This window comes from Hesperophylax consimilis, chromosome 6 (genome assembly GCF_061612785.1).
Source record: "Hesperophylax consimilis isolate HC1 chromosome 6, BYU_Hcon_1.0, whole genome shotgun sequence".
Taxonomy (NCBI): Eukaryota; Metazoa; Arthropoda; class Insecta; order Trichoptera; family Limnephilidae; genus Hesperophylax; species Hesperophylax consimilis.
Window position 1 is genome coordinate 38,048,207 of NC_142841.1, and position 13,770 is coordinate 38,061,976.

A 13,770-nucleotide genomic window follows, 5' to 3' on the forward strand; every position below is an offset into this window, starting at 1 on the left:
TGTATTTAGTGTTATAATATTAGATCTGTATTAGGAATAATTTTATGAACCACTAATACTGAATTACCATTTTTTTAAAGTTTGTTATACGAGTAGTTAAACGCACTTGTAGTGAAATTACACTAAACTGCCATGTTATTATTATTAAAGTTCTGTCATAACAGAGTTTAATGACATTTTTATTGGTATAGGTGATGACTTTCTGATACTTAGGGTCAAATTCAATTGTATATAAATAATATTTTGGTATTGCAGGGTAATAAGTAATGTTTAGGTAAAGACTGTTGTAATAGAAAGATATAATCATTAAGTAATATTTTGAAAGTAAGTAAGAATATTGGCTATTGTATGCTGAGTTTGTGTATTTATAGGTAAAGAGAGTGTGTGATTGAAGAAGACTAGGAAAAAATAAGTAAAACGCAGTAGTCTGTCCACCGGACCAAGTTCAGTGAAACCACGCGCGTTGTTTCAGTAACCTATCTAAGTATGAGATGCGGGTACAGATAAGTTTAGTGTCACCCTTTCCGTGTAATTTGCAATTGGCTAGCTTGTTCGAACTTGTTACCCGCCGGTGATTCTACCTGCCAGCGAGTAGCAAAGTAAAATGTAAACGGGCCTTTGGGTAATCGACCCTGATGAACGGTTTAAACAAGCGGATTTAATTTATCTACCAACGTCTCCAAATTCAGTCAGTTCTTTCAACTTGATTCTGATTTAACCCTTTTCAAAGTCTCCCGACATAACTGCGCCGGTGTTTGTAGAACAGATCATTATTAATTCAAAGGATAATACTTTACAACCGTATTATATCGGAACAGTGATAACTTGTTACTAGATTGAATTCAATTACTTGATATAATTTAACTTGATTTAATAGTATTTTCTGCTCTCGGTAGATCACTCTAGAATTGTTTACTTAGAACCACTGCCGGGCGGAGTTATAAATTGAAATGTATCCCCACAAGCGCAGGAGTTTTGAAACAATAAAAGCAGAAATGTGCACTTGGTTGTATTTTCTGTACTGATATATTATTTTCCTGAGTTTAGCCAGTATAGCAGCCCCTGCATGGCGCTGAGTAACTTTGGACCCTGTGCTGTTTACCCGGCAAGAAAAAATTCTTATTTATTTCCATTGTAGAATTGGGGATGCCCGGAAACGTTGACACCCTAAAATAACGTGGGAATGGTTTGCTTTTGATATGAAGTACGATTAGCAGTAAAAATACTTTACTTCCCATCAATCTAACAGTTTTATTTATTGGTAAACTTTACTAAGAAAACATTAATAATGTGTCCACTTTCGTTCATTTTTTTAACATTCTATCCACATAGGAGGCCCTGAGGTACAAAAATTCCCTCAAGGCCTATGTCATATTTAGGGATGCTGTGTGGAGGAACTATTAAAGTTATGAAGGAGAGGAGAAAATTTATGAGAAGGAAAATTGTATTAGATATGGTTATTTGAGGATCAGTGTGTCCAGGAGTGACTGACGTATCCAACTGCGGTGCAATATGCAGCTGGTAGGTAGGCGCATCCGCTGCAAATACCTGGACAAACCTCACCCAGCGAATCCGGGCACCACTGCTAAGTCACCAAACGTAGCGAACCACTTGAGATGACCTATGGCAGATGAATTTATGCATCTCAAAATGCCACTTGAGTCAATTTTATTGAAGATTCTGACGGCAATTCTATAGGGAAGTTGCTTAATTGGTCAGCCGTCATCCCAGACTATGTGAAAATCAGCTGGAGAGTCTGTGTGAAGAGAAACTGGACCCGAATGATTTGAAGTAACACGATACTTTGTTGAGAGATGTAAACGACTGATTCGGAAAAAAAGAAAGACCTGCAATGTTCAATGATTAATTATCCAGTGTACTTTTGAGGGTCTGTTATGCGAAACCAAAATTTAAAACCAGAACCATTGGATATTTTTTAAATACGATTAATCACACGTAGAAACACATGTATTATCAAAAGTACAAAAGACGTTTCATCAGAAAAATAAAAAGCTGTCCCACGCCTCATGAATAAATAACAAATCCCTGAAAGTTATTAAAAAATCACGAATCCCACGTAGCAAATAAAAACCTGAAAGTTCCAACAAAACGTTAATGAATAAAGCAAACGTTTCCGTGGATAAATAAATAAAGCGAACGTTAATTACTTTTCCTTTACCTCAACCGAAGGCTTTATTCAAATAGGAGATTAACCCTAGACCTATAGATGTAGGCAGCACGGTGGCCAGCGAGCAGTGAGCGTTGAATGCTAACAGCCGCGGCCTTCATACGGTTTTCGGTCACCCAAATGTACATTGGAAGGTTCTTTGTTGAGCAGCAAAAATATTGCTATTAATTTTCCTGTTAAAAAGTTAAAAAGTCTCCAGTGGAAGGGAGTAATTATCGTCAATTAAAAAAATATGTATAATATGTATTATTTTTTGCTGTACCTAATATTTATCATCTATAGTTATTTATATGCATGACTCGTACACATGTCAAATTCATGCATAGAATAAAGAATAAAATGTTCATTTTTCGGATTTTAAAAAATTACTTCATTCTAATTCAATTTTTTTTCTTTTCTAATCCATCCATTATTTCGACAAGTAAAGATATACCTATATTTTTTATTTATTTTTTGAAATAACTTTATTGAGTAAAACCTCAAATTGTAATATTTAATTATTGAAGACAATATTAGCGATTTCTAAACGAATATCTGAAACAGAAAAATCAGAAAAGGAGGGTCCTGGGTTCGAGTCCTTGATGTGACCGTATCCTTTTATAATATTCATCCTAGACTTGCTTATATATATATACGTATTATAACATTTTATGTAGTGTTGTTTAGATGGCATATGAATACATTATTTAAAAAAAAACTTTACTTATTTTCGGTGCAATTAAAGATTTCTACATCAGAAATAATGTTGTTATAAACATATTGTGTTCATAATCTTATAAGGGAAGAATTTTATTTGAATTTGTAATATAGTATTTTTCATTAAAAAGATTGTACCGACACGTGTGTATAATCAATATAATTATGTTTAATAATTCAGGACAGTCAATAATATGTTTGTCTATAATTGACTACGTACATCGAATGTATTAATTAAAAAAAATACAGTTGAATTAAATAGATATGAAAGATTTAGGTCCTCTTTTTAAAAAATATAACAAATTGGTGCTAGAGCAAAGCGAAACCGGTCGGTAAATAAATTAATTTATAACTCGTGTTTTATTTTTATATGACAAACCCACAATAATATCCTTTTTTTAATTGAATGATGTACAAACCTACCAAGTAAGTATGGTACTGTATATTATCTGCCTGTATAAAATGTAACTAAATAATAAAAATAACATATTTTAATTCTGGCATCACGTTCATCAATCAAATGCATAGTACATATGGCTTTGTATTGGTGATCGACAAACCGGTAGATGCAATCCAGTCAAACTATTATCTAAATTTATAATAGTTTGACTATTCTATAGTTAGTAATAAGATAGATAATTGTAGAAATGTATCAAATATTTGTACAGCGTCCTTGAGGTGATTTTGAACAAAAACGGAACTTTACAAATCATCTAAATAATATTATTATTATGCTACAATTTCGAATACAATAATACAGGCATTTTTCTAGTGTGATAGTCGAAAAGTATCTAAAAAACTTTTACAATGTCTTACGTGGATAAAGAAAGAAAAAAACATGCCTTGTCGGCATGTTTTTTTTTCGTGACCCAGATATTTTCCCAATTGAGGCTTAAATTACCAGCACAAAACTGTGTTTACGAAATTCAAAAGTGGTAGAGATCTACGATTGTGCAAAATGGATCATTTTTTCCGTTCAAATTTGTGTGGAAAGCACTTCCTGTTTCTTCTTTGTATTATACATTCATGGTTCTTACGTGTATTTTTACATTAATATACGAATTGAACAATCCGACAATTTTGAAATAATGTACTAATTATTAGTTTTTTGGAAAGATAATTACTGCAATTTGAAAATTGGGTACTATTTTTTTCTCTTCTCATTTCTTTCTCTCTCTCTCTCCGGTCCGGTATATATATATATATTTATTGTAACCGGATAAATCATCACAATGAAAATTTTAAATCACATCTTTAAAAATTTATATAAAGTCATGGAAAGTGATGAAACAAAAACTTTATTAACTGTGTTATGTAGGTTAGGTAAGGTTAATTTTTTTTTTTCATCGTTTCAAATGAATTTATATCACTTATAAGTGTGTTGAATTGTCACTGTGTTGAGTTATCATGGAACCCCAGATATATATATCAACCAAATGAAGAATCGTGGCTCTCAGATAGAGTTCCTCTTTTCTGAAAAGATAAATGACTAATAATGAAATTACCTTAAAGAATAAAATATGTATGTACAATGAAACCATTTTTTTTATTTTACAATTAAAAATACATATATTATGTAAGTCCACTTTTGTTCAACAATATTGAGTTATTAATGTTTGTTACCATAACCTCAAAAAATATGTTTTGTTTTCTTTATCATGCACATTTTTGATCCATCCGGAAATAAAATTAAAAAAAACATTAAATGTGAAAAATCACGTGAAAGCCCATCATAATTAATATATTATAAAAATAAAGTGGAAAATTATGTTTTCAATGGTGGAGGGATTGGCTAGCAGAGGATCTAACCCACGACCGGAACCCGACGCTTTGGATAACTAGGATACTTACCGGTTTTACAGCGCGTAACATATGTTTAAAAAAAATTGATTACTTGACGTATTGTATTTTTTTGTAGAAAATCAAAAAACCAAATTCACACCGCATCGTAAACCACGCCATGCGAGTAAAGTGAAAAAATCTATCGAAGCACGTTTCTCGGTAGTATTCCAAACTTCGATTACATCCAATCTAATCAGAATACCTTTGTTACAGAATCCGTTTGCTCCGGAGTGGCCGGGCCCGTGGTCACGTGACAAACTACCCTCCAACCACACCATCAGCCACTAAAATAACACGTGTCCGAGTCGGATGGAGTCTGCAGCAGCCCATACACCCCCCCCCCCCTCCTCTCACAGCCTTAATTAACGGCCCGTACTAGGTGCTAAAAAACAAGCCGGGTGGTAATTCGAGTGGTAGTCGATAATGTAACCTGGAACTTTATCGCTCAGCGTGGGAGGTTTATTGCAACGCTGTAAGCACAATTAAACGTAGATATGCAGAAAGCAGCCACTCCACAGTTTTAGCAAAATAAGATCCGTCGGTCAATTCAGTGTTATACTAATACCAGTCAGGCCACTTTCACAATATTTGTGGATCGCAAAAAACAACATTTGAAAATGTGCAAAAAGCGCCCATCGCACTCAAAACACATTCAATGTAGCTATTTCTCAAAACTTATTTAGCACAAAGCAGCCAGAGTCAACCGGTCGATTTCATCAATATACACGGAGAGAAATTGATTTTTGCCCTCAAGATTAATTAACAGTAAAAAATACATTTAAGTTTTTTTTATCGATTTTTCATGACGATAGTATTTTCTTTGTAATTCAAAAATATTCAGATTTTTATGAACACGTTTTAATATTTTCGTAATTTACTAAAAGTTTATCAGGATATCAGATAATTTTATCGTAAGGTCTGCAATCCCGTTTTTAACCGGAATTACAAATAATTTGAAGAAATTCATAACAAATTAGCATTATTCATTTTTCTACGCGTACCTAACAGTGATATTTAACATTCGATCAATGAGATATACCTAATCAGAAGAAATCGTCCACTAATTTAATTACATATATTTAGTGTTTTTGATAAATCTGACTGTTTTCTGCAGAATGCATATTTCAAACAGTAAGATCAGGTAGCTAATTCTGTAAAGCATGAAAAAACATAAATATCTATAAAAATCTACACTTAAATCTACTCTAAAGTTGATAAAGAAATTGTTATCTATAAATTATTTATAACTTTTTGAAGAAGAAAACATTACATGTGTTTTATAGATTTGTTTATTCAATCTTTATACAAAACTGCCTTCAATCAATTTGAGTTTTTGTTGCTGACAACTTTCTACATAACTATGATTAATTATTTCAGCAGGATGTTTGTTACTTGTTATAGCGCCCCCACAAACACGGCGTTGTACAAATTATCACAATGTTTATTATATGAAATAAGTCTGAATATATTGTTCTTTGAAATAACATCTCTTCTATAAAAACGACGTTTTAATTTAAAATCTGCTTGATTTTAACTAACAGCAGGGATCGAAAAAGAGGATGGACAGCCAAACAAGTCGATCTTGGCACTCGATTATGATCCAAAAGTGAGTACAATTAATATATTAGTAATCAATGACGGAATATTTCAGAAAAAGTGACGGTTACTATGGGATTCTGAACTTAAACCCGTTGTACGGTAGTGAGGCACGAAATTTATAATAATAATAATATTTGGCTAATTTATATAGCGCCGTTTTCGTGAGAAATCACCTCAAGGGCGCTGTAACTTACTCTGCTAGAGTAAATTCATAATTAATGGAAATGGAAACCTTGAACAGATGCAATGGATATAAAAAATAAAATAAAAAACTGAGTATATCATTTTTTCTAATAATATTTTGACGTAAAAATTTTTTCAAAATTTGTATGGGAAAAAAATGTAACGTTGAAAAATTACTGATAAAAAAATTGTGCAAATGTATACATTTTAATTAAGGAGTTTCGGAAACAGCGCAATAGCGAATTTACAATATTAGGAAAGGTGCACTTAGTTTTTTCAGATATGTTGATTTGCTGAACAAAGAAAGTATAGAGTCTGTAAAATAATTGAATCCCAAATGGATGGAGGAAAAAATCGTCAGCATTTAGAACTTTAGATGATAATCAGGTGAACCAAATTCTCATAATGCTTTACACAGAGTGCAGCAAAATAGACAGTGCAGCAAAATAGACAGTGCAGTTTTGAAGGGCTACAGAAAAACCACGCAACTTACAGAATGGGGTTTATTTAATTATATTCGGTATATCATGCCGTTTTATGCATCAAGTCCTGAAGATGATAGAACACAGTAGCGATACACTGATGAAGGCGATTTCTGAAGTTTTCGGCCGTATTTTGGCACATCTCGACGAATATAGCGGTGATTTCTTCCTAAATTCGATCCATGAGTTCTTCAAAGGTGTGGACCCGTTGTTTAGCCTCACAGAAAGAAGTCGCAAATGCTAAAATCAGGTAAGCGTGCGAACTTCCCCGCGTCACCCCTCAGAAAGACAAGGCGCGCAGGGACCACCTGTCGCAGTTTCATCATTGAAACTCGATCACCGTAGGCTCGAATATCGTAATACCGCAGGCTCGTAAACTCGAGCACTCGAGACCACAGCTCCGTCCTGTTGAAACCTGAACTTCCAGTTATGTTTTCTCCATTAGTTCTTTCAATTTAGGTTCAAAAAAATTCCAACATAGAAACATAACAATGAGCGTTTATAGTCACGGTTCGTCTATTCTCCTTAGAAAAATAAGGCTTCATCATACCAAATTTGGAAATTGCACACCACACGGTCACTTTTGTGGAGTGAAGAGGTCTCTCGTATTATTTTCAGCCCAGTATTAATAATTTTGTTTATTCAACGCTCCATCAAAGATGGCAGTGGGCATTGTGACTACTACAAAAGTTGACCTCACATGGATCCGGTTCAACGTTTCTTGGGAGAGATTCATGTTGTTTTCATTGTAAGGAGGCTTCAACTCTTGGAAAATCATAATTTAATAGGGGTGGAATGGTAAGTCTTCATGCAAAATATTTCTTAGTGAGCGTGCATGCTTCCGGGCAGAGCGCCTAGGCGACGGTTCGATAGCTTCTCTCAATCTCGTTGAATTTTCGATTACGTTTTGGGTCTTCCTAAACCTCTAGGTCTCAGTGTGGGACCAGTTTCTTTGAATGTATGCACCTAACTCGCTATTAAAATCAGTGAGAAACGGTTTTAAATTTAGGAGGCGGGTTTGAGTACCGCTGGCCCGGGAACCATTTATTGGAAAATCAACACCTCTGCTAGGTCTGCGTAGGTCACCCTAAGTAGATCGCAAGGTTTGGTGATTTGACAGGGATGCCTGGGTTCATCGAGTGAGGTGTGTTCAGGATGCGCCTGTCCAAAAGCTGCGTGGCGTGCCAGATCAGGAGAAACTGATTTGGGGAGACCCTTTAACCTCTCCAAATGATCTATCGACCTATCACCTTGTGCCGCAGTAGGAGGGATATTTTCATATGTCCGTAACTCCTGGACATACTGACCCCTCGATTCCTATCCAACTCTCAAACCTATTACCTTCCTAGAACTTCTTCTTCTTCCTTTCCTTTGAAAATACCCTCGGAACAGCATCCCAAAGGATGACAGGCTCCGAGAATTTTTTTTTCCAGAGGGCCTCTTGTATGAGGTTAATGTAAAATATCACGACGCGCAAGATTGAAATGCAGCCGGAAGGCCCGGTGTGTGGCCACGAAATTACTGCCATTTTCAAGAAACATGTGAACCGCGAAACCCCAGTGTTCTCCGGACCGAACCATAGTATCGACTGAAAACGGCACGACCATCCCAACATAATGATACCCTTTTCAGGGTCTTATCTCCACCACACGGGATGTACCGACCAAGCCGACCCGGCCGTTTAACTGCACCCTGTATGAAGTAAAAAACCAAAGAGTTTGTTTGAGGTGATGTTTAATGTGAATGAACACTAATGATTATTAAATTTTTTTATTAGTTCAATCAACATTTCTAACCGGAGAAGTTAAGTAAACACCACGGCATTCTACAAAATACCACATTACAACCCATAAAGCGTCGTTTAATATTTGATTCAAACACTTCGTTTAGCGAGAAGTACAGCTCCGCATCTTATTTTCCATATAAATTTAAAGAAATGGCTTCCCCGAAGCGAGCAGTCTCTTTAGCTAAACCTAAATGGTCCCATCTCGAAGGTACTACATAGAATATTGCATTGCAAATTGTTCTGATAGTTCTTATCACTTTTAAATCTCATTACTACTACCTAGTAGGTCTGTGAACAGTTGATCTCGCGTCCAAAAAAATATTCCTAATTTTTTTGAAGTGAAACTTCTTTACCCGCGTCATGCAATTTCGAGTACCGGAGTAAAACCAACTCATGACCGAAACGAAAATGCGGGACCGATTAAAGTTCATTTGATCTAGTCAAAGTTTTGAAGTAAAATATAAATGCTTCTTAGCTCATCTCGACAACTGGCGTTGGTGGTGTAATGGTCAGCGTAGTTGCTTTCCAAGCAGTTGATCCGAGTTCGATTCTCGGCCATCGCACATAATTTTTTTGTTTTTAACGCCTTTTTTTTTTTCAATGGTTGACCATAATATCAATCCACTAAGTAATATTTTAGGCCTGTAGCATACTTGAAAAGTTAAAGAATGATATAAAATTTTTTATGATGTTAACGATAAAAAAATAAAAAAAACATAAAATTACCATAAAAAATGGGCCAACGGCACGCGGTGTTCCCAAGCGGTCACCCATCCAAGTACTGACCGCGCCCAATGTTGCTTAACTTCGGTGATCGGACGAGAACCGGTGTGTTCAACATGGTATGGTCGTTGGCAAACGCTAAACAATATTAATTTCTATTCTACCTGCCAATAAATATATGAAAATTAGTATAAAAAAGCCCTAATAATACTGAAAACATTAGCAAGGTGTGTGCGACGTTGATAAAAATAATCATTACATACGCGCTTGAAAAAGATCGTAATTACATCCATAACTTTGCAGGAATTTTTTTTTTCAATGGTTGACCATAATATCAATCCACTAAGTAATATTTTAGGCCTGTAGCATACTTGAAAAGTTAAAGAATTTTATGATATTATTAATGATAGTAACGATAAAAAAATAAAAAAAAACATGAAATTACCATAAAAAATGGGCCAACGGCACGCGGTGTTCCCAAGCGGTCACCCATCCAAGTACTGACCGCGCCCAATGTTGCTTAACTTCGGTGATCGGACGAGAACCGGTGTGTTCAACATGGTATGGTCGTTGGCAAACGCTAAACAATATTAATTTCTACTCTACCTGCCAATAAATATATGAAAATTAGTATAAAAAAGCCCTAATAATACTGAAAACATTAGCAAGGTGTGTGCGACGTTGATAAAAATAATCATTACATACGCGCTTGAAAAAGATCGTAATTACATCCATAACTTTGCAGGAATTTTTTTTTTCAATGGTTGACCATAATATCAATCCACTAAGTAATATTTTAGGCCTGTAGCATACTTGAAAAGTTAAAGAATTTTATGATATTATTAATGATAGTAACGATAAAAAAATAAAAAAAAACATGAAATTACCATAAAAAATGGGCCAACGGCACGCGGTGTTCCCAAGCGGTCACCCATCCAAGTACTGACCGCGCCCAATGTTGCTTAACTTCGGTGATCGGACGAGAACCGGTGTGTTCAACATGGTATGGTCGTTGGCAAACGCTAAACAATATTAATTTCTACTCTACCTGCCAATAAATATATGAAAATTAGTATAAAAAAGCCCTAATAATAAGAGAGAAGAATACTAGAAGTTTCACTTCTGTCTTGCGTAGGCTTGACACACCCACTTTTTTTTTATCTAACAAATAAAACATTAAATTTATTCTGAAATCATAAGATTTTTAAGTAGATACCTAAATATCTGCTGACCGTAATAAGATAAAGACGACGAATAGAAAGAAAAATATTTCCCAAATCATAAACAATGTAAGCCATCCAACCAAAGTCAGCCATCGAATCGAGGTAAGGCTAGCTTGAATAATAAAGTGGATATTACATATTTTCGAATTAAATGCCAAAGGTTTGAGTTAAAACAGCAGTTTATTTGTCTTTAGAACCAAATCCACATTGTGTAATATTTTCAAGTTCTTTATTATTTCCAAGTTATAAAAATTTAAAATATGACTTTTACGAAGGCTTAACCAATGCATGAATTCCAAACATAAAAGTTTCCAAATAGCTATGCTTACAGCTTTACTAAAATTAAATAGGTTTGTTAAAAAATAGACTTTCACCGATACATATAATATTTTTTTAATGTTAAACAGTACAACGGTCCCGACAGCTCCCAACCATCTGTAGCCAGTGAGACTATGTCATTCCCGATTGGGGTATGTCGTGAGGCTGAAGAGGGGAAGGAGAACGGGAAGAGATAAGTGGGGAAGTACCTGGTTTTCAAATCTGTTCACAAAACACGTCCAAAGCCATTTCATTTCTGAGTGGTGGTCTTACACCAGGACAATATTAAGAGTATCTTCCACTCTGGAACGATCCGTAAAAATAGTATTTGTAATGAGTAATTTGTGAAATAACACAAATTAATAAAATAAAAATAGTTCTTGTACACGCCAGGATGTGAACCCTCTCGACCACGGTCGCCGTTAACACAAACGGTACAATATAATACTGTAAATAGTAAAAAATATATACAATTAATATTACTGAAATATTAATTAAATATTAATACTACTGTAAACACATATTTTCTTAACAATTATTTTAAGATTGTAAACGTTCCCACACAATTGACAATTCGTCTAGTACAAAGGTTCCCAAACTTTTTTGCCCCGTAGACCACTTGCCAATTTTTTTTTGACCCCCTGCCTGCCGAATATTGAATTTTCCTAAAACTATTAACGACCCATGTGATAATCATTTATTTTTTTGGTAAAAATATTCACTTCCCTGGCCTTGGTGGCGGTATACAGGGGCACCCTTGTGAGGTATTGTCACATGATATCCGATTCTTCAACGTTCCATTTCCATAGTCAAAATTTCCTCAAACTTAGGATGGGTTGTTTCGGAGAATTTGAACAATTCATCAAATTTCAACGTTCATTTTCGGGTTCTGTGAAAGTCCTATTCAAGTTCTGTTATTATATCATTGTAGGCTAGTTGCTTGACAAAACTGAAATAAAAACAGAACTTGAAAAAATCTTTCACAGAATTCGGAAATGAACATTGAAATTTGATGAATTGTTCAAATTCTCCGAAACAATCCGTCCTTAGTTTTGAAGTCTGTGTGAAGTGCATTTAAATGTTAAACGTCATTATTACCCAGGACATTTTTCAAAAATAAGTTGTGGAACTAGGAAAATTCGCAGTTTCCAATGTGCAACGTTTTGCTTGAATATATTAATTCTGACTAGAAAAGGAACGTAGACTCTATTTATATACCTCAATTAACAACTTTACGAAATATAAAAATACAAATATCAAATAAGTAATTTCTCAGTCTATTATATTTTTGTTAGGTCTATTGTGTCATTTACAGAACTCCTAAATGTTGACTTGAGGTAAATGGGGGTCCGTTCGTATGTACCCCCATTTGAACATCGTGGAAACCCAAATTTTTTTCTCGCTGACATAGACCCCTAGCATGCCGATATCGACCCCTGGGGGTCCATATAGACTACTTTGGGAACCTCTGGTCTAGTACATATCTATGAGAGGGGGGAATAATCACATAAGTCAAATTAACTTACTTTCCAGGAGACAGTTTTTTTTTCCAAAGAACCCATAAATTTTTTTTTCTGTTTTGTTTTATCCAATGAGTCACAATCAATTACAACAACGTAATATTTACATACGTAATGTAAATCATGAAAAGTTTCGACTTATTTGTAATTGAACAAACAAAATGACAAAAAAAAATGAATTATGTGTTTAGGTACAATAAAAAAAAATACAATACACAAGGTAGTTTTATTAATATTTTTCAATAAAATTGGTGACCTACAGAAATAAGTATAATTTCAACACTTTGTTAGGGCATTATATCGATGGCCTTACGCACACACGTGTTATGTACAAATACAATTTATAAGATTAATCCATGCTTATTATAATATGTAAAGTAAGAATATTTTAATTATTTTTATTATAATATACTTATATTACTAGAATTTTAATAATAACAAAAAAGCAGTAATGCAAAGCTACAATACAGCAGTTTGTCTGCTGGTTCCACCATTTTTCTTTAATTTAATACATAATCATTTTGTTGGTAAATTTAGTTTAATTTAATTTGACGACAGTGTTTATCTGTAATGCACCGGTCTCTTCTTCTGTTTGTAGCTGCTTCCTGCGATCATGTTTCCGATATTCCTCCTCTGGATTATTATTTGGGTAAATTTTGTAACCATATCAAATTCAAACACGCTTGGACGAGTCCATTTTTATGATTTTTTTAATTCTTCTTCAGTTTTAGTTTAGAAAATTTTAGTGTGAGTATGCACTTTTTATCCATTCTACATAAAATAAGTAATGTACATTTTTTACGAAACATCTATATACAAAGTAAGTAATCTTTAAAATGCTTTACACAACACGTCATGTTTTTACTTACAACTGCACTTAACACATGTGTGCGCTAGGCCAACGATATTTTGCATGTAGTTTTAACAGCTTAAGTTGACATTTATTGTAAGACCAATAATATAAAATGAGGGTTCATAGAATATATTGGTAAGAATTATATATAATTAGGCTCCTTATTCCTTATTAATTAAGACTTTTAAGGTAGAATCTGCAGATTTGCGGTTCTAAATATAATAAAATATATTTTTAACTCTAATCTTTGGTCCATGCGTTTGACTTCTAGTGAAAAACTTTCGGGTTTAATTATAGACGCAAAAATATTTTGACATGAATTTTCTGATTTCATGTTCAGTGGCTGCCAATTTCGGT

General features: G+C 34.1%; 1 protein-coding gene and 3 non-coding genes across 4 annotated transcripts in view; all 4 read right to left on the bottom strand.

Moving 5' to 3' along the window:
• The window catches only part of LOC149423316 (disks large homolog 1-like), a 469,358-nt gene that overhangs the window by 327,779 nt on the left and 127,809 nt on the right, over window positions 1–13,770 (bottom strand). The window lies entirely within an intron of this gene.
• On the bottom strand, window positions 9,514–9,632 carry LOC149423318 (5S ribosomal RNA). Its single transcript, XR_016302321.1, has one exon. It is a non-coding gene; the product is annotated as a 5S ribosomal RNA (ribosomal RNA).
• Window positions 9,956–10,074, bottom strand: LOC149423319 (5S ribosomal RNA). Its single transcript, XR_016302322.1, has one exon. It is a non-coding gene; the product is annotated as a 5S ribosomal RNA (ribosomal RNA).
• On the bottom strand, window positions 10,398–10,516 carry LOC149423320 (5S ribosomal RNA). Its single transcript, XR_016302324.1, has one exon. It is a non-coding gene; the product is annotated as a 5S ribosomal RNA (ribosomal RNA).